Source organism: Oryzias melastigma, linkage group LG9, assembly GCF_002922805.2.
Source record: "Oryzias melastigma strain HK-1 linkage group LG9, ASM292280v2, whole genome shotgun sequence".
Classification (NCBI taxonomy): domain Eukaryota; kingdom Metazoa; phylum Chordata; class Actinopteri; order Beloniformes; family Adrianichthyidae; genus Oryzias; species Oryzias melastigma.
In genome coordinates, this window is record NC_050520.1 from 18,956,963 (window position 1) to 18,983,402 (window position 26,440).

General features: G+C 42.3%; 1 protein-coding gene across 1 annotated transcript in view; it reads right to left on the reverse strand.

Annotated features, from left to right (window-relative positions):
• The window catches only part of fam222a (family with sequence similarity 222 member A), a 51,653-nt gene extending 26,548 nt beyond the window's left edge, over positions 1 to 25,105 (reverse strand). The window contains exon 1 of the mRNA XM_024275813.2: positions 23,966 to 25,105. The gene's annotated coding sequence lies outside the window, so the exon portion shown is untranslated. The remainder of the gene's footprint in view (positions 1 to 23,965) is intronic.
• Positions 25,106 to 26,440: the final 1,335 nt, after the last annotated feature.

The following is a 26,440-nucleotide window of genomic DNA, read 5'->3' on the forward strand; positions in this document are numbered from 1 at the left end:
AATTTAGGGAACATTGAAAATCAAATAGTCAGACTAAAAGAAAAGTAAGTTTGATGATCTGAACCTCAAATATTGTATTTAATTTGCATTATGTGTTTGGAAAAAAATAAATTAAGTATTGAGTTCACGTTCAGCAGATTAAAGGTAGAGAAAAATTAGATTTCGTTTTTTCTTGCATGTCTACTTAATAATATTCCTTTTCACTGATTACATTTTTTAAGAGATCAAAGGTAACAAATGGGAATGCAGAAGAGGCAAAAAGCCTCTGCGCACCATAATCACTTTTCTAGATGGAAGAGTTTAAGATTGCAAACAGGTTCCAGAAATGCATCAGCGCTGCAAATAATTTGGCCTTTCACCCATAAAAAGCCTTGAAATAATTTTTCTCGACACATTACATTTGACCCCGAGGCTTGTACAATGCACTTAACACAACTCACATGTGTATTTTTAAAGCCTGTCACAGGCGGCACAAACCAACACTTTCAGCACAAGCCACACAGTATGAAACGTACTAAAAATGCACCTCCTTGAAAAACACAAGTAAATGAAATCCAAGCTCTCTGTTTTACACACACAAACACGCGCATACGTATGCACGAACACACTCTTTGCAGATGGAAGAGAGGGACCACTCTATGTCTCGCCAGGTGCTCAAGCAAAAAAAAGGAGGAGAAAAAAAAGGTTGCTCGCAGTGCCATTTCCTCTCGCTCACAGGGAGGCCTGGCCCAAACACACTGGCACTTTGAGCTCATTACAGGCTATTCACATAATCCTTTCTGTGTGTTCTCTCTGTGAGGATACTAATTTCACAACTAGCCCATCCTCACAGTCCATTTGTTCAAAGATAGTGGTTGAGAGATGGGAAGTGGACACGTGGTGCAGATTGAGACTAAAAGCTCGTCTTAACGGGGATCCAGCCACAGTTTTTCCCTCTCTCTGAAATGAAAGACAATCGTGTAACTACCCTCCATTTTTCTCCATTTGCTGCTCACCAAATGTATTCAGAGGCATTATACTTTGCTGAGAGAGACCCGCTTTTTTCAATTCAATTTCAGGAACCAATTTTCTCCTATTATTGCTTTAAGAAAGGGCCAAAAGGAACAGGTCTTCTGCTTGTTTGTCTTTCCCCCCCTTTTCCCTTCATCTTCTCCTATTAGGTTATTGTGCGACTTGGCAGATGTCTATCAGTGGCAGGAAATTATCTCTGAAACCAAAAGCCTGTGACCCATCACCCAGCTGCCCTGAAAACAGCATGTCTTGACGAGGTCAATCTCTGGGAAGGTGCTGGGGTATGTGTGTGTGTGCGGGTGAATGCACACACACACTCACTGTCCTTCTTGCAGCTCAAAACACCACCTGCACTTCACTCGCTCATCAAATCCACTCACAGGTCTCCTATTACACCAGAGCAGGGATATCTCAAAAGCCTAAAAAGGTTGTCTATCAGCTCTTTCCCGTACTGCTAACACTTCTGCAGGGTTTGAAATGGGGGCGGAAGATCAGTCCCATGAGATGAGGGAATAAGCTGGAATCAAGAGGCTGTGGGCTTGGCAGAGGGCGATTCCTTAGTTAAAAGGTTCTTAAACTGCACAGGAGATCAGAAGAGATGGCTCCCCGCGCCCAAAGCTGTCTGCTCAGATAAGCATCCTGCCAAGCGTGGGGTGCAACAGGGTGGTCATGGGTGAATAAACCCAATGTTGATGTTGAGCTGCACATGCTTTAGGTTAAAGACAGAGTATGGGAGCTAATACTCTGCGTTTAATATTTTATTTCAGATACTTCTACAATGAGTTGGAAGGTTAAGTTTAAAGTCTTATTTTGAAAAGTTTTTAATAAATGAAATGCCCTAAAGAAATATAAATCCACTTGTTTTGTCATGAATTTTCAAATGCAAAAAAAATGTGTTTTCACACCTGTTATGCACATATAAGATAGGTAAGGACTCAAACATGTAGTTGAAAGTCAGTCAAAGTGATTGTTCATATTCATTTTTTAAAAGTAGGTATATTTCGATGAAAAACATGATATTAATTGATTTTTTTACTTCCTGAAGCAGGATAGCAGTCATTTTAGCTTCCTGATTGAAGCTCTTTTAAAAACAAAAGTAATTGGAGCCAGATAAAGTTTACAGAGTAAAGTGTCAGTTTCTTTATACCAGCTAAATCCCTACATTAACTAATGTGTTAAACAGTATAATACATAAAAAACTAAGTCTGATTTAAAACAAGACTTAATTTATGATCTTTCACCTGCAGACATTAGGATGTTTTTATGTGGGAATCTCACTACCTAGACTACCATCCATCCATTCATTTCCTTAACCCTCTATATCCCTTTCGGGGTTTAGGGGTTTGCCATAGCCTTCTCCGGCTACTGTTGGGCAAAGGTCGGGTATACTCTGGACGGGTCGTCAGTTTGCCACAGGGCTACAATCACACTCTCACACACCTATGAACACTAGAGTGACCAAGTAACCCTGTTTTTGGACAGTGTGAGGAAGCTGGAGTGCCCTGAGAAAACCCTACACAGAAAGGTCCCACGTCAAACGTCTCACTGTGAGGTGAGAGTGAGACAACTTTTCTGAAATATAATCTATTTGATTTATCTAATTTATTTAGAATTATCAATTACAGCCCTACAGCAATGACTGTCTTCAAGAACAAATCCACTGGAATCTGCAAGTTTGTTACCGTAAATGTGAACCTGTGACTGTTGTGAATTTATTTGAAATTAAAACTGCGCAGACTCATCTGATGTTTTCATCCACTACCATTTCATAACTTTGTAAACAGTTTGTAAGGATTTTTCATGGCGTGGAACAAATTATGTTTTGTGACATGGAGGTGATAACAGAAAATGAGTCCATAATAATAGACAAAACTTTTAATAATGCTTTTCTGTAACTATAATACTTTGATATAAACTTCCCCTCTGACTGTCAGGAACTTTTCAGACAGTATCCACCAATTTCTGAAGGGGAGGTGGGGGTTCCCCTAATTGAATGGTGACCCTGCCGCCCCACTATGGGACGCCCCATGCAGTGCTTTTAACAAGCTGCTGTGTCTCCCCTCTTAATAAGCCCAAACAAGTTAATCCAATCGACACACTCAAGGCCTTTCTTTTTCTTTAACAAGGCACTGCCTCTACCCTGTTAATCCGTGGCTCCCCCTTTCACCGTCACCATACTGTCACATGAATAGCGGGAGAGTGAAAGGCTCCATTAGGAAAGACTGCCAGTAAACCCCTTTCGGCTCAGCTCTTTCCACACACCGCCACTAAATAATTTGTACTCATACTGTATGTTACAAACACCCACACAAATACCCACATGCGCCTGATATAAAACTGCTCTATTTGGACGTGGCGCACAATGAGAGGGTTATGCTCACTGACCCTGATCCACATGCACACAAATCAACAACAAAACCACACAAACAAAAATTCAGATGGGACATTGGCCGACAGGCACGCACTCTGGGACATAAAAAAGGCATTGTTAACAAACCCTACCAGCTCCACAAATAAGAGCCACTGATTCACTAACAATACAAGCCCCTGGATGCACACACCAGCTCTGCGCAACCTCACAGCAGCACAATAAATAACCAGTGCAACAAAAGCCCATTGTGTGTAAAAGCCAGCAGTTTGGACATTATTGCCATGATATACAACGTTGGAATAACATATTGGCAGCTCAGTCCTATATATTATATAGCATGTCCTTGTTATTGTGGCTTATACAGCCCTGTTTGTCAAGCAGTTGTATTTATAGGAGGCTTCGCAGAAAATGAAGGGCATTTTGGTAAAAACATTCAGCTGCTTGCTTTCCATATTCCAGTCAGCTTCAATAGCTTCGCCCATGGGATGAAGGGTGAGGAATGTCTGGCAGTCCAATAGCAGTGAGTCGTCTGTCATCTCTAATCAAAACACGCATGCCTAGACTAATGTCAACCCTGTAACAGCAATGAGGACTAACTGACTTCACAGCCAACTACTGCATCTTTGTGCAGTGCTGGATGTCATTAATACAGAAAAAGCGCTCACAAAGCAGAGAGGCATTAAGGCTTGACACTTTGAACAGAAAAAAAGCAAACCGCTAAGTGTTCAGAAACCATTAAGAGACAGAGATGCGATCTCAAATCTGTATTTCAACTAGATCTCTGTTGATAAGTAATGAAATGCCCCTTTCACCCTGAAAAAAAATGACTGAGACTGCTTTACAGATGGCCACTGTTCAGATTGAGTCATTTACTGGGTTTAGTGTCAGTTCTGATGAGCACAGCGGGGCAGCTCACAGGCCTCTACGCTCTCTTTACACCTGTCCCTTAACCCCGATTCATAACAAGCTCTGCTACTGTGAAGCATGACCTCTCCAGCTCCCGAGAAAAACAATACATCAACTGCTCCTGTACGAGGAAGCCATCAGTTAACAATTCTCTGAATGATTGAATGTGAGATTTTCGGAACGACTCACTAAAACCTTGTTCAAATAAAGTGTAAGGAAACTTTAACTCAGTTGAACGCAATCATCGCTGGCAGTTATATTTCTACTCAGGTCGGATGCATCCGCAAGTTTTCAATTATACAGGAATAAAACTGATCAGTTTACACATGTGTTTCTATGTATCTCTGAATTAGATAGAAGTCACAATTACTCACAAGGAAGAGTCAGTATTAGGGCTGCACAATATTAGTGATCGACTTGCGATACAAGAGCGTGTGACAAAACAAGCACATATTTCAATTTCTCTGCATCAGTTTTATTCAAATAAATTGATGACTCACGTCTACATAAAAGGTGAGTATCTAACATAAAACATTTCCATCTGATTGGTCAAACGCGAAAACAGCTCTATTTAATTTGTTAAATACCTCAAGCTGCCGTAAGATTGTTTTTGCATGTATAAGCATTTAAGGTAACAATTTATTGCAATTTTTCCATACATGTATTTCAAAGGCTGATATTGCGATTTCGATAAATTTGCGATGTATTTTGCAGCCCTACTCAGAATACTTTATATTATCCGTGACTTAATAAAGTAAATCTATAGGAAGATAAAATTAATTTAAGCGTGATAAAAGCACTTCCAGTTAAGGGAACGTGTTGTATTCTGTTCATTGACCAACAAAAACAAAACTGTTCAATGCTGGCTGGAGTTCATATTCTTTATTTGCAGCACCGAGCAATCAAAGTGCTCCAACAACATGACTGAGTCTCTGCGCTTCTGTTCATGGCAGCAAGGCACATTGAGCAATGAGAGTGTGGCTTAAGATTGTCAGACAAACCGCAGGGGAAACACATCCTCCTCTTTCTGCCTCTACCTTTGTTGTATTGTTTTACAGGGCATCAGTCTACACCCTGGGAATGTTGTAACCAACTAAATGAATGTGAAGTACACACTGAACCGCTGATTACTGACACACCAGAACCTTAAAAACACACACAAACCTTAAAAACAAAGCATAGTGTTTATTTATGAGTTTTGGCATAGATTCAGGTTCTCCATGAAAGACGCCTGACATAAATCACCACACTAACTTCGCCCAGATGTTAGACAAACGAGCTGCGCTTTGTGGTTTTAATGCAGGGATTTATATTTTCCACTGCAAACCTTATTACACACCATTTGTAAAGCATTGTTGATATTGCTACATTTCTTATCCCAATGTGACACAATCCTTTATTGTCCTAGACAGGTCCATTCATGGCTTAACACACCGAGAATAAAGAAACGCTTCTTTTCTTCCCTCTAACCATCCTATGCTGGCTCACTTGAATATTCGAGCGGTGTTCATTGTCTTTCTCTTGTGTGTGTTTTGCTCATTGTTTGTTGTGCTGTCATTTCTAAGCTTGGCTGCTGAACTTCAAAGAGAGGCTTAGTAAATTTGTGATTAAATGGAGTGAGCCGGCAGGGGTAAAGAAGAGGAGACCTTCGCGCAAAATGCTCATGCGTCGGAACATGTGCTTATTAATGGGCGTTCAATAAATCAATGGAATACAATTAAATTGAATCTATTTGATTTTTTGTTTCTTTTGTTTGCAGAAGGCTGAGCTAAAGCGTGGATCTCTATGGGGCCTAAGGTGACCCCAATTCCCATGGTCCAACAGCAACTTTGATGTATTTCACCGGAGGTTGTCACAGATCCAATAGTCAGTCGTGCATAACATTAGTGTGCTGTGAGGGCCACCAAGCAACCAGACACCTCATCTGAAGCATTCTTTTACTCTTTTGAAAATGAAGGACAAATGACTAAAGGATGGCACCAGTGTTGAGTTGGGTGTGGCCGTTTCCCTCCTTCCATCACAAAAACTCAGCAGTCTCTTCCTTTTCTCCAGCTGTTGCCATTCCTTTTTTCCTCCAGACTCTGCCTTGACCATGCCAGCAGAGGGAATGCAGTTGGACAGAGTGGGAAGTGAGCCTGTGGTTGGTAATCACCTGCTGGCTAAAGGCACAGATGGTGCAAACATCAGCAAATGTTTGTGGAGCAGTGATCCGCAGAGCCTTTCTGACAGGATGACAGACAAATACAGAAACCCAAGCAACCCACAGTCAGCCAAGAAATACCCACATGCTGATTTGATGCAGAAACCTGGCAACCTTGCTATGAGTGAGCATATTAAAGCAATAAATAAATCTTAAGCTCCGGTTTCCTTTTTGCTTTAACAGTTGGTGTTTGTGCTCACGGGACAGCAGAGGAGCTTTTAATGGTCGGCGACCAAAGCAAGCGGACAAAGGCTGGTGTTGTTTTAAGAGAGCTTAATCATCCACTGAGAGAATTAAGAGGTGAGTTAATGGCAAAGGCTGCCACTTATGTGCAGAATGATAATCTCCTCCCTCCTGAGCATTTCTGATACTTTTCGATGCTCTTTTTATTTACTTAGAAGACTTTCTGTCAGTAAGCCCTTAAGAAGACTTTGCTAAAAAGTAACCACATTTTCACTAAAATGCTTAGATCGGATCAAGCCTGTTAGCTTCACAGTGTCAACTGTAGATGAAAGAAGTTGGACCAAGTTTTATTGATGTTACCGGCGAAGACTTTTTTATGACAGCCGAGGCGTCGAACATGTCAGAGCACAACGACCTCAGAGACATCGCCTCTCTTGAAAACTCTCCGGCAGATGAGCTCCTTCTGCTATGTGCATTGCAGCTTAGTGCCTTGGTTTGTCCTTCACAAGAGGCAGGTAACAGTGCCAAGACCCAGTAATTAGTGCAGATGGAGACCATAATACTCTCTTCCCCTCCCTGCAGAAATGCCAAGGGAGGCAATCTATAAATTCCTGCATATTAATGCAATTTAAAACCACTCCAGACACCTTGCTGGGGGCAGGTGATAAAAAAGGTGAAAGGCAGGCTTCCTGGCAGACAGCTGCTGATATGTTGGTGACATTAGCTCTGTGTCAGCAACTTCCTGACCCCCAGCACACACCAAAATAACTTCATAATCTGTCTTTTTTCTTAGAAATGCTCCTTAAATACTGACCTTAGGCTTTACAACTGGGTCTCTATCAATAATTAAATGGTAATCTAAAAACCCATTTGAGTTGGGTCATCGTTCTGCGCCACTGTCCCTCGCTTCTCTTCCTCCTCCATCTATTTTTTCCTCTTTCGGTAAGATCTAGTTAGAGATTCCATTAGCATGAGAAAGCAGGCTGGTAATTGTCTTCACCCTACTGAGTGATCCCTGGATAGAGGATTAGGCAAAGAGAAAGCCCTATTTCAACTCTGAGCACAGATGCTGTCCACAGCCGCCCCATCCAGATTAGATTAGACTGCAGAGGGATAAGACCAACTGGTATTTTAGAGCAACATTAAACAAAAAAAACATAGGCAGGAAGCTGAAATCGAGACTTTTCTTCAGCTCCTCAGATGTGACCCCTGCTCTTTTTTCACTTTTTCACTCTTCTTTGCAGAGTTTTCTTTCATAAGTCGATTAATATGTTCTTCTGTTGAATATATAGACTGCAGGAAGGCGGCTTATAGTCATCCCTCCTTGATATATACACGGAGAATTTAGAGCTGAATCTTCCAAGATCATTCCCTCGGGCCACCCTGTCCGTCACTAATCTGCCCGCCACCACCCCCTTATAAGGGGGTGTCACATTTCTGGCGCTCCTTCATGGGATAAGGACTTCAAACACCAAAGCATCTCCACTTGACCTTCCATGGAGATCATTGATTAAGCCAGCTGGATTTATTCCGTAAATAGACAACCGCTGTATCGAAAAAAGGAAGAATTTTCCTCAGAGCCAGGAGTTAAAATCCCTTTAAGTTTCACGAGGGTTCCAGCTTTTATTGCCTTTTTTTATATACCCATGTCTTGGACCATTAATAATTCTTCAGTCCGGAGTACTATCATAATCACTGCAGCTCTGCAAAAGTGAAAATGTGAAGCAAATCGTGCAACTAAACCTGAATCTAAACTTTTCTGTTACAGTTGGAAAGTTCAGCAGCACACCCAAGTTTGGTTTATAAGAGATGGCACGCATATTGTGGAAATAAGACCTGTTCAGGAAGCTCTGTGGGGTAAAACCAAAGGAGTGGTGAGGCCAGTTAAAGGTCTGCCTCTCGCTTACAGCACAAGCCATTAAGTTACAACACTGCCGGCTTCCTGTTTTCATGCATGAACACCTACATGCTTTCAGCAAGAACAAGAAACAATCAAGTGAAACAACAGAGAGTAGAAACCCAGAAGGACAAGCAGCATTTTAGTGCTTCAATGCTGTTTACAAAAGTTAGGACAGGAAATCCGAACCCACATTTTTTCCCACTTAATAAATGGAAGATTGTCCTCCTGTTCACGATCACAGTGACCAATGAGCTGTGCTGAAGCTCTGAGGGACTCCTGCTCTATGGTAATCATATCCTATTTGAATAATGAGGCAATGCTGCCACTCCTGCTGCCCACTCCCCCTGCATCCTTGACTGGAGTCTTTGATAGACACTAATTCTGGCTCCATCTATAAAGCTTCTCTCATGCATTTTTAATAGAATCTATTACTTTAGGATTAAATTATAAAAGACTGTCCTCCTTAAATTTTTAATAGTTTGCATAATTGGTACCGGGGCCTGAATGCAAACCGTTAAGAAACCCAGTTGGTTAAGGACCGCGTTTCACAATGAGTCACAGAAACCACATGCAGCAATATGACACTGTCACATCTGCCTGGGCTGATGCTTCATAGCTCAGGGTGCCGTGAGCTTTGAATGAAGGCGGACGTTGAGGTCGGAGATTGTGAGGGCTGCTTTTGGCTCCTGGAGGAGCCTGAGGCAGGAGGAGTCGACTGATGGAAACGGGGGACATAAAACAGGTGTCCACAGACGACGGCTGCCTTTGATGTCAACTGCGACTGCAACACTCACCAGGGCAAACAGCAAAAACTACTTAGCTGGTTTACAGCCTCCTCCCCCCTCTGTCCCCACAGTCACTGATAAGTGTGTTCAGTCAGTGTGTGTTTCCTCTCTCTGCTCCCTGTTCTGGGCAGATCATCCACAAGTTAAATGTCATCTGCACTCTCACTCGGTGCGTCTCCAGCTCAGCTCCTTCCAGACGGATCATGCGAAGAAGCAAATGAGTCTGAGGCGTCTCCTACAAACCAGAGCTCCCTTTAGAAATCCACGCACGTCACCATCCCCCAAATTAGCACCACAGGGACACCTTCCCTCACCGCCCCCGCCTGCTGGCGGCAGCTCTTTGGCATATCTGTACTGGGGAAAATATTTCACACTGTATGAATTATTAAGTGTGGGGCCAGTGCTAAGCAGCGTGGAGATAGACCAGTTATTCACAGCTCTATTGGGACAGATGCGTCGGAAACCCGGGCCGCTCTCCTATCAGATCGTTTGTCACGAGCGATAGACAATTTACAATGAGAGAATTTTTCAATTTATTCATTCTGCTGTCACTGCAGTTTTCTGCCACCACTCATTCTACTCAACAACCCCTCTGTCTCATCTGCTGAGGGGGGGTCTGTGCCTGAACCTGCTTCGCTGTCTTATGCTTACTTTGTGTTTTTTCAGCCCGAGGAGGAAGATGGGAGTGATGCTTCTGCAATAATCCTAACGGAGGTGCAGAGGACATCTCCAGACACGAGAGCTTTTGAGGCCCCAGAGACGAAGTTGTGATAAAGAAAAGTGCACAAATGTTTCTTTTCAGAAAATAACCTCTGGCAAGAGCGGGAGTCCTCCTTGTTAAGACTTAAAAAAGGATATTTCCAAAGTGACTCTAACTTTTTTTTTTATTGATGAGAGTTTTATCGAGGGAGGATAAAAGGATCCCAAAGGGCAGGATCCATCTTTTTTTTTTTTTTTTATTACACGTACAGTCAAACGCCAACCATCAACTCCTACGCACACAGACAGAAAAGTTCAACACAAATATGTGGCAGACTCCGATTTCAACATTAATTACTTAAGGTGAACCAGCTGTCAAAACAGTCAAAGAAACTACAGAAGAGACAAGCATGAGGGGTCCAAAGTAGCACCAGAAAGAAACATACATCCACGGAGCCTATAAAAATAAATATATAAGTAAATAAATTAAGAGTGAAGTGGTTGTCTGTTTGTATATATCTATACGTGGACAGACAGGCCTCCACCTGAGGAGATTCCAGCTGAGTCAACCTGAAATCCAGCTGGATCAAACTTTCTTTTATTATTTTTCACAAACAAAACAAGGCAAATGTATGAGAAAAAAAAAATCAGAATTCCAGGAAAAATGTCAGATGGACAGCTGTGCTCTTAGGAGAGAAATTATTATTTCTGGTAACTGAGGTTCCAAAGAGTTAAAAAAAATTCTAAATGTACAATTTTGCATGTGATTTCATTTTATGATTATTTGCAGATAATAATTGGCTAGCAAACACTGTTACTAAAAAACCTAACTTAATTGCAATTAATCGTGATTAATTTTTTCCAGTTTGCAATTAATTAGTAAAATTTTTTAATCAATTCCTGGCCCTAATATTTAAATGTTTTTTAGGAGTAGTGTCACCTGTAAACCGGTCCAGTGACTCTGTCCTTTCAGTGCCTGTGGAGACGGGTTCAAATGAATGGGTTTTGATGTGAAAAGCAGAGATTGTAGATAAATGTCCTCAGAGGCAAGACATCTGCCCTCTTCATGATGATGCATTCTTATGCTCACCCCCCCCTCCAAACACACACACTTGCAAACACAGACACACAGTGCCAACAATTCCAGAGAGGGCAGCGTTTGTTTGGAGACAAGGTGACCCTGTTGCCTGGGGGCTTGTGAAAAAGTACAATAGAGGCCTCTCATCCTGCACACACCCAGCCGGCTGTGTTGGGCCGGCAGTGGGCAAGGGGTGCGATGTGAGAGGCATCACAACACCCTTCCACTGCGGTTTTAAAACCCCTATTCAGGAAGCCCCCTGAGATGGAGCCTTTCACACCGCCCGCGCAGACGGAGCAAAATCCCTGCTTGTAACCCAGAGTCACGCAGTCAACAGATGGAGCGGCTATTGAGTGAAGGAACGCGCCAGCGGAGGCGGCTCCCCATCCATCCCGGCTGGAAACAATAGGGCAGCGGGTCAAGAGTGCTGTCTTCAGGAGGAGGGGTCAGGGAGGAGGTGCATGCTTTGACACAGTCAAGCTATGTGAACACTTTGAAACTCGACGAACTGAGAGGATCTTTTGGGGATGTCATGCGCAAGGGGAGGAGGCTCGTGGCGCACAAGCTGGCCGCTTTCTGGGGATCAGAATGGAGGGGAGGGGGGGATGTGGGACAGCAGGGTTTGCGTTTAACCTGCACACAAGCACAGAAAAAGCTAGCACACACTCATTTGCACCTTCCGACAGAAAACTGCTCAAATGCACATTTCAAGGACCATGCACTCAGCTCGCAGAACAAAAAGCAGCAAAGGGAACTTCAGTGAAAAGCTTTTTTCTTTTAAACTGTGCAATCAGGCTTTATAGACAGAAAAAGGGGGTTGGACCTTTAGCACTACAAAACAACTGCAGTGCCCTCGGGACATTTTTCATAAAAAGCTGGTGTCAAGAATCCCAGAACTACGCTGCAGTTTTCTTCATCTTTTAAAACAGCCTTTCAGTGAACGGATGTGGTAACCTTCAAACATCACTTTAGATCAAAGGAAATACTTTTCATACATTCATGCAACAATGACATCAAGCTCTTAATTTCATTATCTAATTTTTGGAGTGTTTTTACATAAACAAAGGACAAATGGTTATGCACAGTTGCTCATGCGTGTTTTCATGCACTGGACCATAACCACATAACACGATCACAATGCAGCGGTTGCTCGCTCAAAGGAAAAGTATATCTATTTCCATCGACCAGTAGTCTTGCAATCATGTGGCTCCAAGATGGTGGGGGTCAATTTGTCTGCCAGGTCACCTCGTTTCCACAGACGGAGAGGAGACAGGATGAAAGTTTGAGCTGATCCCATAACTTCAGCATTCTGGCATAAACAATCGGGCGGCTGAGATGCCAGGGACCGCTGCAGCGTGTTCCTCAGCTATGTTTTATGGGACTATTTTACACAGGAAGGTGCTCATTACAAAGTGGAAGGTGTCAAAGGCCTTGCAGCAATTCTCCATTAACAACCTCTGGTTAAGAAAGTAGAGGCTTACAGAAAAAGACTTCCTGCAACTTTGGGAATGTTAAAAAAAAATCACACCCAATTAAAGATAAAAGCCTAAAATCAGAGTGGGGGGGTGGCAAAAGGGCTGAGATTTGGGTCTTAAAAAAAAAGGATTTATACAAGGATGTCGTAATTCCATACAAGTGAGCATTTTTAAACAAACTTAGCTGAGTACAAGGGGACAAAAGATCCCTTTGCCTTCACTAGGTTGCTTTACAATACATCAATGATTCCGAATATGATGCTGTTATGCTATTTAAGCCTGGAACTGAAAAAAAGTCCTTCTCCGCCGCACTGAAAAAGATCAATACCTTCATACAAAAACAAAATGGCAATAAACACAGGCTTTTATTCAGAGTGCAACAATGCAGATGAAAGACCAGAATGCACCTGGAGAGCGAAAAAAGAAGAAGACAAGAGGCGGCAGAGTTATCATCCAGGTCCCGAGAATGCCAGCAACATCTCAACACCTGTCTCCACAGCGGCATATGGATTTCAAACATTTCTGATATTATGGAAGCATTGTCTGTTCCTCCGCTGACTTTTTCCTTTCAGTTTGATCTCTTTTGGTTTTCTGAAAAGAATGCAGCTGGGCGGTGCCTCTTTCTAAAAGCTTAATAAGAGGCTGTCTTGACAAAGAAGCAATCAGCAAGGTTTTGGTGACAGCAAAAAAATTTAGAAACAAGGAATAGACGAAAAACCTATTGTCACGGTTACCAACTGGCTGCCGCAGCTCAATTCAGATGGCTGTGGCTTTCCAGCCCCGCCGTCAATCACTGCAGCATGTGTCAATGGGGTGAATTTAAATGATAAAACAGTAAGTCATGAGCAGGCGATTTTGCTGTCATCCGGACGAGGCCTGTTTGGAAGTGGCTGTGTGTGCGGAGATTTCACCACAGCTACATGGAATTTAACTTTGCATCGTGCTGCAGGCTTGGCCCCTCAATTACGACAGAATGTGTAATCACCAAACGTCTTCCCCTCAATCCCTGTAACCATTCGTAGCAGAGTGGTGCCACTAGAGATGAGGAAACAAAATAGAAATCTGGCTAAAAGACAAGCTTAAAGTGACACTTAATTTGAAATACCCAGCCTTTCTGTGAGCTCTGGTAAACAGGATCACTCAGACTTCACCCAACGTCTGTCTGAGTCTGCAGCTGTCTGTGGGGAGAGGCTACACATGCAGGAAAGGCTATCACTCATCAAGGAGTGATGAAGCCCTCTAATAGGTCCAGAGGCGCCTTTGAAAACATCGGAAAGGGTTGTAACATATTTAGGGAATGTATTTTCTTCAACCATCTTTTGATGTATTGTAAAAGCATTCCCAGTGGTCTTTTAATTATGATTTTGCCGGTTTTAGCCAAAATGTAAAAAACCTGTGTGGTTTTCTGAGACAGTTTCTGCAGAGCGGCAGTAGTGAGTTGTGAGCGGGATTATTGGATCGGAGTAAGTTGGCCCCTATTTCCCATCATCTCTTTGTTTGTATTCTCTCCCGCTAGCTTTCAGACCCTCACAACCCCAACCTAACTTTAACAGTGCAACAAAAATAGCAACCAATATCATCCAGCAGTACAGTTTGGAGCCAGATGTCAGCTCAGACAAGAAAAATGAAGATATACATGGATCTGGTCAAGGACCTGTCCTGGGTACACCCTGCCTTCGCCTATTAGTAGCCGGGTAAGGGTCCCGTGACCCCGAAAGGGACAAGCAGCTAAGAAGATGAATGAATTAATCTATATGTCTGTAAGTGGATGCATCGGAATAGAGTGGACTATCCGACTGTAGCACCCACGTCACTGCTACAGGCTTTTTCTAACAGCATTAAATGAAGCAACACTCATAAATTCAATTTTAAGCATGATTTTCTTTAAATATGTCCTCCATCATGAGAAAAAGAAAACAGGAACCTGTTAAAAACACCAAAAACATGATTTTCATCAGCACGAGTCTTTAACCCAGAACAGTGGCGGTTTCAGGAATCTCAATATCAAACTTTCAGCTGAGGGACCTTTGAAACCTTTCCTCGCCTTGTCCCCTAACACTCCCCGTCAAATACTCTCTCCTCCTATCAAAGGACAGCACAACACTGTCCTCCCTTCACAGCAACAAACAGAGAAAAAACATGGCAGAAGTTAATGACAGCCACAGAGAAGATGACAAGCGAGCAAACAAGTGAGCTGCCAAGGAAGTGAGAGAAAAACACTAAACAGCTGCTTTCCTTCTTCTTCCCTTTGCTCTTTCCCAGGAGAGAGTCACATGTGATCTCCCTGATCCTAGTTTGTGGCTGACAGAGGGGACTGCAGCTCTGTTCATCTCCCCGCTCACTTGGCTCGGTGCCCCCCGCCGCCCGCCTCACCATCGCTCCGCTGCCAGGAGGGAAAAGATGGCAGAGGGGTGGGGGAGAAGGAGCGGGGAGGGGGTTGCTACATCAAGGAGAGACTCTCCCAATGGGTTCTCGTCAGTTCCAGGCCATTGCACCTTGCTCGCTGGGAGTTTGTTTACACACACACCAGTGTACACACATTCACACACATCCATGCAGAGGCAGATGACTGTTAATGAGTACAATAATGGGCTGTTGGGGTTTTTTTATGGTGGGGGCAGATTTGTAGAGTCAAATGTTTTGTTTTTCGGACTATTGTGACAATACAAATGGTCATTTGATGCAGAACTTCAGTGGCTGCTGTTAACACTCAGTCTGAAGCCAGCGACACGCTTGATGTGGTCAACGGTAATGCGTTGCCAAAAGGCCTGACATACTTCCGCGGTCTTTAGGGACGAGCGGAGAGCGGCACTCAGTCTCTACAGATGTTGCCTTGGAGAGCGGCTGACTAGCTGGCTGCTGTGACAGCTGGACAGCTGTTCCTATAGACGCAGCCACAGAAGCATACCACGGAGATGGGGGATTGGAGGGGGGAGGTTTGATGTACGTTTATTTTATCCAAATGAAGTTCCCAGGACGTGCAAAGCTGTCAGTTTTGCCAATGGAGCATGAGCCTGAATAGGGAGAGATGGCACTGAGCGGGACGCGGTGAGAGGAAGGGAGCGAGGGAGCACAGATGGGCAAATATCAGACATGGTTGATGTTGTTTAAAGAAGCTCAATGCTAAAACAGATTGTTTTTTGTTCTCTTTTTGGTAAATTAGGATTATAACTTGTCTATCAACGACTGAGCACAGACACTGCCAACTGGTGAGTACAAGTTTAATATTTAAAGGGGTAAAAAACAAAACTTTATGGGAACTTCTAACATTAGTTTGAAAGAAAATTGTGTTTTGGGTGTTTTAATATGTTTTTGTGGAATTGTTCTCACGATGGAGGACTATATAGCAAAAGTAATAGGGATGTATTAGATACATATTGAAAAATCGATCAGGCAGTGGGAGTAACAGCATTCGGTTAGGGCTGTAAAAAATAGATCAAAGATCAAACAACTGCAGTATTGCTTGAAAACCACAGATACCAACAAGATTGTCATGGTTAAAAGGTATAAAATCAATCAAGAAGTCCATCATCGATTTCTGGTAAACTACACTTTTACCTTCTGTTTATTTTTTCTATTGTCTTTGTCTTTTTATGTACATGTGATGCAAACAAAAAGACGACCAATCAAAAGCTTACTTCTTCCAAGTCAATACCTGAATAAATTTCTCTGTTAAATAACGTACATTATTATTCATTGATTAAAATGCCATATGAGTAATTTAGCGTTTTTGGTTAAAAAAAAAATTGGCCTGTATCGTCTTACCAAAAAGTTAGTTGAACGCTTCATGTGTCGATTTGTGGACCATGTATCGAGATGCGTATCGAATCGTGTTACAGGGAAAGAGACACACCCCCTAACATTTATTATTTTTATTCAAATTGTTATAAACCAGGAGCAGATGAATAAATGCTGAAAAAGCTTGTAGTAGTGACGTTGGTGCTACAATCGGCGGCCCACAAGCTCCCTGCTCCACTCTATTCTGATACATCCACTTGCATCCATTTGCAAACAATAGATCATGTACATTTTGAGTTTTTTAGTCTGAACTGGAATTGGAATAAAAAACTACATCTGGATTGCTCCAATATTTTTGTTGCACTGGTGATGTTAGGTTAGGGATGTAAGAGGCTGTAAGCTAACAGGAGAGTGTGTAAACTGTGGGATGATGGGAAATGGGGGAGGGCTTACTGCACACCAGCAGTCCTGCCCACTATGTCCGAATTCCCACCCTACTAAAAACTAAATAGAGCAGGACTATCTAGTGCCCTGGATTTTAAAAGCAATTCGAACCCATGCTTGTAACATTTCTTTTGTTTTTCTAAACATATGACGTTACCAATTTGAATCAATACGCACATTTCACAATGTCTTTTTGTGATTCCAGTGATTCTGATGAGGAAAATGTGGGTGATTTATTTAAAAAATTACAATTACATGTTATTTTCACAAAAATTGTTCGAAATTGTGGTCGCTAACGTAGTGAGCATTGTTGCACACTAGTTTTTTCGCAAAGTCTTCTGGGAAATTCCTAATGCACTTGATTTTGGAATTATAGATTTGGATGGCACTTCAAAATGGCAAACACACTATAGAGTGAGTAGGGGAGGAATTCTGACACATTTTGATGAACTATTGGCACTCTGCAGAAACAATGTCCAAGAAAATGACTTTTTTAAAATTTTGACTAAAAAAATTGCATAATCATAATTAAAAGACAGCTGGAAATGCTTTTACAAAAGATGATTGGAGTTGAACTTTAAATAAAATAAAAGGAATACGTAAAAATATATATATTTTAATTAAAGAGGATACTTAACAGAACATTGTGACTCTGTTCCAATGTTTGTGCTTAATGAAAATGAATTATAATTTTGGGTCATTTCGGGGAATTATATTTCTGAGAAATGAAACTGCACAAAAATTATGAGTCCACATTAAAACTCCACATCAGAGCCAACAGGGCACCTCAGCCAAGATGTGCTGCTGAAAAAGAAGGAAAAGCTCAAAAGTCAGAAATCACTTAGATACATTAAATACTGTCACCTGCTGAACAAACACACTGAAAATCATACATTAAACAGCCTGGACTGAATCCAGTCACTTATGCTAAAACTCAAGTTTGTTTTAAGGCAAGTCAGGCCATTCATTAAACCAGAAAAGGTCAGCAATTTTCCCAACTCAATAAAAACGTTAATAACCCTAAAAGCTCAGCGGGAGCAGAGCTCACTAGGTTTTGGTCACACAGTGAAAAGTGTCAACATGTGAACATTGTCAACATTGGTTTGTGTATCTTTTAAAGTTTGACTCAGAAGTTTTACATGGGTCAAAGGTCGTACGGGTCCTACTTTGTAACAGGGAGTGTGGAATAGGGAATAATTCTGGTCAAACTCCACCAAAAAAGGAGATATAAACACACGAGAAATGATGAGCATGCCCAAAGACGTTCAAGTCTGCATTTACATCCTGCTCTGCTATATGAAATGAGAAACTGCATTGCAACTTCATCATAGAGCCAAAAAGTACTGACTGTGGATGCAACTCTGGATGTGGATGGGGGGTGGGTCATTGCTAAGCAACCAGTCATTATCATCCAGAGTGGAGCGAGGTGACCGGCCATCCGTCTCAACTCTGGCGGCTCGCCTGGCTCCTGTGCCCCCCCTTCACCCTCCCTCCCCATTCCTCGTTCCCTCCGCCGTCTCCCCGTCCGAAAATACAAACAGAGATAAAGAACGCCGCAATCGCTCTTGACACACAAATAGGTTAACACAATAAAGCCGGCTTTGCCTGGCTCACTCGAGGGAGGAAAGCAATTCCAGCAGCAGGCAGGAGGTAATAATACAGGGCTGGGAGTGTGTGCATGTGTGAGAAACAGTCCATACATGTTCTCATGTCAACGGTCCTCTGTTTTTGTATGTGAGTGGAAGCAGGCGCACACAAGCTATTTAGCCTCAAGGACTAATATCCCATGGATTTTCAACCCTATCCCGACACAAATAATGCAGGAGAAATTCAGAGAATCTCTTCCATTAAAGATGGAGGAAATTGCAGCTTCATATGAACAATACCAGCCTGCACCAACCCAGCGCATAAAACACAATTATATACCTTTAGGTCATACGCTGACTGCCTGGCAAATAGTGTCTGGTTTGGTTAAAATTCAAAATTGAATGAGTCTTATCTGTGCACGCTTCAAGTAAGTTTCCTGATGCAGCTGCCAGACCTGGCAATAAAAGATAAAAATCTCCAGAGTTTTATTAAATCGCGCGACATTCACACTGAACCCCGGAAGATTCTGCAATTACAGACCAGAGCAGACAACATTGTTTTCTGCAGTAAGTGGAAATTTCATTACCTAGCAGCAACCGTTTTAAAATTGGGTAATAGCCTGGATTTGACACAGTCACAAACTTTCTGTAGGAGGTGCGACGCGTCAGAAGTGTCATCCATTTAGGACAGACATTCTTGTTTGATAAAATTGAGATGAGGAAACAGTTAAATGATGGTCAAGAGCACATCTTAAAATGAGGGCGATCATCATCCTCAATACGTGCTCCCTCCCATGGCTGCAAATGTCCACCTCTTTGTCTCTCAAAAAAGAATGAAGTGTGAAGAAAAGTTCTGCAAGTTTAGGTCATTTTCAGGAGGCATCTAAAGTGTCAATTATTTCCCTTGTTTTCAAGCACTTTTCATTAAACAATGTAATCAAACAGCTCACATGAAAGCGGTGGTCACTGTCAACGGGGAATAAATTACTAAAGCAGGGAGAGAAAACATCCTGATGTATTTCCTGCATCTGGAGGAGCTACAAAGCCCAAGGGAGAGCAGTCAACTCAGATGCAGGGGGATGGAGATTAGCATGATGTGCAGTTCCGTGTTCCATTAAAGTTTGATCTTCCTCAACAGACGAGCAGAATCAGATATCTTCCATTCGAGATTAAAGTACACCACCATAGAGGGGGAGATTAATCAAAGGCCCGCACGAGATAAAACCAGCCTCGCTTCTGGCATGGAAAACTGTGGCAATAAAGAGTTCAGCAGATAAAGTGAGACATGGCGAGGCACAAAAGCAAATCAAACCGCATGTGCGGGCCCTCCTAAACAAATCAAAGTACAGACCAGACTGCAGCACAGTAGCTGGAGATGTACAGTACAGTAGAAGTCTGACAGCAACCGTGGCTTTTATTTTTAAAACAGCCGAAGAGGGCATGGTGAGAATTTTCCCATGTTGCTCTCCGTCGCCAGGCTCCCATTCTCTGTCCTCCTCTTCTCCTTGAGATCAATGGAGCTGGGGTGATTTCACAGCAGCCTGCATTGTCACCCAGAACAAATCAATGTGACCATGAGAAAGGCAAGAGCGGCATTGTTTTTAAGGAGAGCAAATTCGCTGTTGGAGAGCTTGTCAGATATGCTTTATTCTCTCTCTTCCCTGAAGAAGTCTTTGGTAGGGGGATGTCTCCACTTGCTTATCTGGCTGAGTTGTGAAGTGAACTATAAACTGCATGGCACTCAGCCTCTCCATACTTGTGTACTTATTAACCACATAAAAACCGCACAGTTACTGTTGGCCGTATTTTAAATGTGCAGGGAAATTTTCTGGAAAAAAAATCTGCACTTGCTGCCCCTAACCTTTTCAGATGAAAGACTATACATTAACCTCCAGGTCTGGTGAGACGTGACTTCCATTCAGGCTGACAGGGGCTGAGAGGGGAAGAGAGGGAGGAGGTCAAAGGAACGCTGGTGTCCGTCATGCACTAACTGGCTGTAGATAACCCTGATAAGGAGCTGCCAAGGTCTCATGAGCAGAGCAGCACTAAGGTAATCCTTTGACTACGGTCAATATAACAGGGAATCATCAGAGAAGTATTAGGCAAAAAGCCATGCACGTGCTAATGCACAGTATGCCAGCGATCAGAAACACAGCAGGAGCGTATTTGTGCAATCACATGTCTATTTTGGTGAAAGTCTTTCGTGTGAAACGAATAGCAGCTCTGAATTTAAAGATAAAGATCCCATTTCTACAGCATAAATCCTGATTCTTAATAAAATGACTAGATATTCCAAGAAAGCAATCATTAATGAGTAACCAGGACTTGGATTTGAATCACTTTGACGATGCCTCTGCATGAAGAGACTTTTCTTAAAGAACCACTCCAATAAAAAAAATTGTTTTTCTCATAATGAAGGACAAATATGAACAAAATTGAGCTAAAATTTTCATTTCTGGGCATTTCTTTATTCAAATTGTTGTGAATCAGGAGCAGATGGGAAAAAATGCAGTAAGAAAAATGCTGTAGGTGCTATAGTCAGTGAGCCACAAGCTCCCAGCTCTGCTCCATTCTAATGCATCCACTTGCAGACAAATAGATCCATGTAAGTCTTTGTTTTCCTGGTTCAAGCAGGAATTTGGCTCAAAGTTGTACAGCTGCTGGATAACTCCAATATTGGTCACGAATCTTTTGAGGGGCAGTAGGCTAATGGGAGAGCATGAAAACAATGGGATGATGGGAAGTTAGAGCAGGCTTACTCCGTGCCAATAGTTCTGCCCACAACTCAAAGGAAATTTTCTGATGAACAACTGCTGCTTTGTAGAAATTATGTCCTAGAAAACAACAGCTTTTTCCCCTAAAAACAGCATAATCATAATTAAAAGATCACTCAAAAACCATTGAAGTAGATCAAAAGATGATTGGACTCAAAGTAGAGGAGAAAATCCAAAAAGTAAGAGAAAGTCTCAAACCAGGTGTGCTCAAGAGTTTCACCGAGACGTGTTTCTGGAAAGTTTTCCCTGCGATGACCCGCTGAACTTTCCGGGATGTGCGTGGGGAGCAAATTACATGATCGGCAGTTCTTGCTAATGGATGGGGGTTGCTCGTCTGACTTTGTCAGTGCAGCGAAGGAGGTTTAGGGCCAGTCAATCATAGATAAAATATCTATGGTGATGCCGGGCATGTTGGACGTACATTAGCGACAAGGGCCTCAACCAGCGAACAGCAAAAACTCCAAACAGAACCATTCCCCGTAATCCTGCCTGTTCAATCTCATCAACACCTCATCTCAGCTGGAACAGAAAATCTCTTTCACCTGTGTTCCTTCACATTCACCAGGGATGGGGGGGGGGTTACATTTCTGACTCTACAATCATTTGCATGTAATGCTTCTATTTTATGTTCCCCTTTTCATGCTCCATTGCCACATCCCAGGTACTGAAGTGCAGGAGTCTCCATCAAATCATGTAAAACAGCGAAGCACGAGAAAGGGCACGTCTCTTTTGTTTGGATGCACATGAGGAAGACTTGAAAGAGGAGCTGTTGTACACTTCTCTACATATAAAAGACTTTGATCAGGTGGCTAATGAGCTGTTGTTGACATGGCTTTGATGGAAAATGTTCTTGTTCTTTCCAATATTTACAAGTGACAAACTTTTTCTGTCATGTCAGTTTATATGATGCTTTTCTTAGAGGGTAGAAGTAAACAACCGTTTCTTCACATATATGATCCAATAAAAAATAAACTTCCTTCCTTTACGAAAAACTGCAAAAAATACTCATAAAATCCACATGGAAGTTTCTATATTAAAACTACAGTGACAGACACGTCCTGTTATACCCTAAATCACATTAAACACACGCACACACACACGGTGTATCTAGGATTTTAGTCTTCTTAAGTGCCAAAATGAGTTTTGCTGCCTCTGGGAAGGTGTTGAGACAATCAAACCATGCAGGGATTAAAAAAGATTAATACACGGCACAGGAAATTAAACTTTGGGACTTTAACGATATTCATGAGTGCAGCTCACTTATTCACTTCAGGCAGGCACTTTAATAAGCAAAGAATACTGTAAAGAACCCCAACGCCATCAATCAATCAAGGTGATATGCAGCTTGAATTATAAACTGATAAAATGTCGGCCTTCTCCTGGCATATTACTTTTGTTAATGCCTTGCTAAAATATGCTCTCCATCTAACAGCTGCTGGCAGCTTAATGAGTACAGCAGATTAGATTTTCCTAAAGTAATTTAGGCATTCTTAATTTCATCAGCGTCACAGAAAAGCAGTAAAAATGTGGTTGAAATTTGTTTAAAACGAACTCGTTTTATTTGTTTTTTAAGACTGTGAGAAAAAAGAGAATCCTAAATGCACAAAGAAAGAAATATTTTGACGGGAAAAAAAAGATAGACAGATGATAAATAAACCAAGCAACATTAGAATCCCAAAAGTCAATTCAGTGACCTAGATATTAAAGCTTTTTGCCTGCCATTTCTTCCCTTCATGCTCTGTCCAACCATCATGTTGAATTAAGGCAAGCATTATGCAGGGAAGACTATTTGTTTAGGTGAGGAGCAGCCACAGAGCTAATATGAGCACAATTTGCTCAGCAGGTCATAGGCGCAGAGTGGAGGAAGTAAATGAGGCAGTTCTGCCCCCTCGGGTGCAGCTCCTGCCTCATACATCACTGGATGTTTTATTCAATACTGCCAGGAAGGCTCTATGGCAGGTGCCCTGACTGTGGGGGCGCCTGCCCTGCTGTTGGGGCCCATATCACATTCAGGAGCTGTCTATCTGCTGGGCAGCCAGACAGACGAAGACACTGTGAGGAAGATCAATTCTGAGGGAAACAACAAAGCTTTTTTATAACTGCACAGTCAGCATCCTCTCAGATGAGGTTTAATAAGAAGAAAAATAAAAACATGAACTGCACATACATCTGACTTTTCTGGCTCCATTAGTTTTGGAGAACAAATGACCAAGAACCCCCCAGGACAATGATAAATAGTCTGCAGACCTCAGTGCAGGAGGGAGCGTCATCTGTGCAGAAAAGTTTTACAGTGTTCTGCACACATCTCCATGAATTTTATGAGTTCCTCGATAAAAGCATGTCACGCCGTAGAGGGAGGCTATAAAAAAGAGGACTGTATATCATTAACACTCCGGGGTGAATAATCACTAATTGCAGAAGACACTGGAGTCGCTCTCCTCAAAAGCAGTGACGCACGGAGCGCATGGATGAGGCGCTCCGCATCCCCACGTTGCTCCGAGGGCCACAGATGCCTGTCTGCGGTGCCTGCGGTGCATTGCCCTCCGCAGCGCACTTAATTGCTACCCAAACTTGAAAAGACCAATATTATACATCAAAGCGGCTCCCAAAGCTATTCGGGATGCAGCGGCTCTCTAACAAGTCAGTTTTTACAACACTTCATTTACTGCGGGTCAAACAAAGAGTTTCAGACATCCTCATCCACGCAAAAACACGCATTCTTTCATTTAACACCACAAATTGTTCAATCAAGCTTTTGAGGCAACAACAATTCATGAAAGATTTGACAACAATTGGGGGAAAAATATATATTTACCATAAATTGCTCCTTAGTGCAGACTAGAACTCCATGCAGATTGTTGCACTCACAGAGCAATCTGCCTCTGAATCTTCTTTGGGTTAAATTAGAAATGATTCATTTTGTTCCCCTTCAAATCCAGATGCAGCCTCGTCGATGTCAAACGTTTAAGTTTATCCTCGTATCGGGTTGGGATGAGAAAAAAAACCCTGCAAATTAGATTCCACAATATGGCTTTGAGCTAATAAGCTTGATCTTTTCTTTATTTTTAAATTCAGTTTCCAATTTTTCTGTGTGAAGCGCAATAGCGCACGTCGGCAGTTTCCTTAGGATTGCGCACAAAGTGCGCTTCGGTTTTCAGCGTTTAAGCTGTGAAAGAAAGAGAAGTGAGAGGGTACCGGTTTGTCTCTCCTCTAAGTACAAAAAACAATTGAAAGAAAAAAAAGAAAAATGCCAAATGTAACCATAGAAAAAAAAGCAAAATAGAAATCCTAACAGAAATACTTGGTGACTTGAAGGGCTTTAAAAATTTCCAAAAATCCAGCTTTACGCGTGGCTCTCTAGACGATCTTTGAAGAGATGAACGATAAAAACGTAAGGTTATAGCCTATTTCAGATGATGGCACCCAGAAATAAATCAAAACCGGGCCAGAGAAGCAGGCGAGACAATCCTAAACTGATGCAAAATCCCAGCGAGCCGGCTCTGCTCCGTGCGTCACTTTCTCCGCGGTGTCGGCAGTCTCTCCGATGTCTTGCCTCCCGATTCAGACTTCAATTTCCAGTTGAGGTTCGCGGAGTTACCTCGATGGGGAAGCTCAGGGCTGCTCTCCTCGGAATATCAACCAAGGGAGAGAGAATTAGGTCTGGATAAAGAGCTACCTGCTCCAGGCAGCTCCGGGACGCGATCCTGCCCTTCTGCCGAGCTGCCGAGACTGACAATAACCCGGAACGCTGCAGACTGTCAAGCTGCTCAGACCGCCCCCCGACCAATCCCTGCACGCGGGGAATAAAAACATTCCCACGGGTTGGCCAATCGTCTGTAATTGACGGCTGTTACCATAGAGACGCACGGCGTCTAGGCGTCTGAAACCACGTTGTTTGTGCGCAGAAGAAGAAAAGATGTTTGATAGAAATTGCCATGACAAGACGCAGATTGAGATCTTTAATCACCCTCAACCATCGCTGCGTTTCAGCAGCGCGGCTGAAGGTGAACGCAGGATCCCGGAAAGAGAGATGGAACCAGCAAACAAGCTCTGAACTGCACTTTGAGCAAGGCATCTTTGTGGAAATGTGTTTTTGTAAATGTGGAATTTACAATATTACAAAAACTGAAGAAATGATTAGTATTTATTAGAATAGAATAGAATAATTTATTGTCATCATATGAAACTAAAGGCGGCAATCCTTTTTAAGAAAAAGACAATCATGAAAAGCAAAAAATATATATATTTTAAAGTACATTTACAGTTTATTATTAAAACCTACATTCTAAATTATCCAAATGATCATAAAGTGACAAAAATGTCACTCTTGTTTGAGTGTTTGAGTTTATGTAGTTCTGTTTTTATTTAGTAAAGGCAAAATTTAAAGGAATTTTATGCATTTCTATAAACATCTCAGTCTATCTGAATGCTACTGCTGACATCTTCAGCCTTTTTGACTCGATGAAAGCCTTGCAAAATACTTTCTTCATTACTGAGGAAATGGGCAGTGTTTTTTCGACTTAAAACCCTTCAGAGTTTCTCCTCGTCTTCTCTGTAACTCCCTGCCGCTCGCAGACCCTGTGACACACAAAAGCAGTACAAGCAATCACACATTATGGACTCTCATAATAAGCTGACGCTGGGAAGTGGGTGATGCAGCACTCAGCTTATGCCAGTGCTGATAAGAGCCTGAAAGTATTACCTCGGTCTGGCAGCCCGCTCCAGGAAATCCATCCTGAGCCAGGTCATCAATTCTGCCCTATCTGATTGCTCACCAATCCCTGGCAGCTCCATGTCGCTGTCCTGGCTCTGCCTTAGAAATTTTCTCTATGACTTGCACTTTTCTTGCTAGTTCTTTCACAGAAGAATATGTTCTGTCTTCACAAAAGGTCTTCCATTAAAAAAAAAGAACAGAAAAAAACAACAGTCCAAAAGAGAAAATGTGAGCTCAAATTTCCTGAAAAACGTGAAGTCAATCTTTCACATTTGAGGTTCAATTACAACTCCCTTTTACTGCAGCACTTAGAGGGCATGCATTACAGTCAGCGGAGTTCAATCATATCACCTGCATTGTTCAGCTGCAAAGTCAATCACACAGATATACAATTAATTGAAAAATACTGAAGCAGAGCTGCTGTGCATCAGCGAGGCAGACAGACAGGCAAATAAGCCTTTTGATTAGCTAATAAGCAGATGACTCAACAAACATTCAAGGCATGTTTGCGGCGCTTTGATTAAAATACGCCCTATATGCAGAAGATTGGACACAAATACGTTGTGAAAACACTCA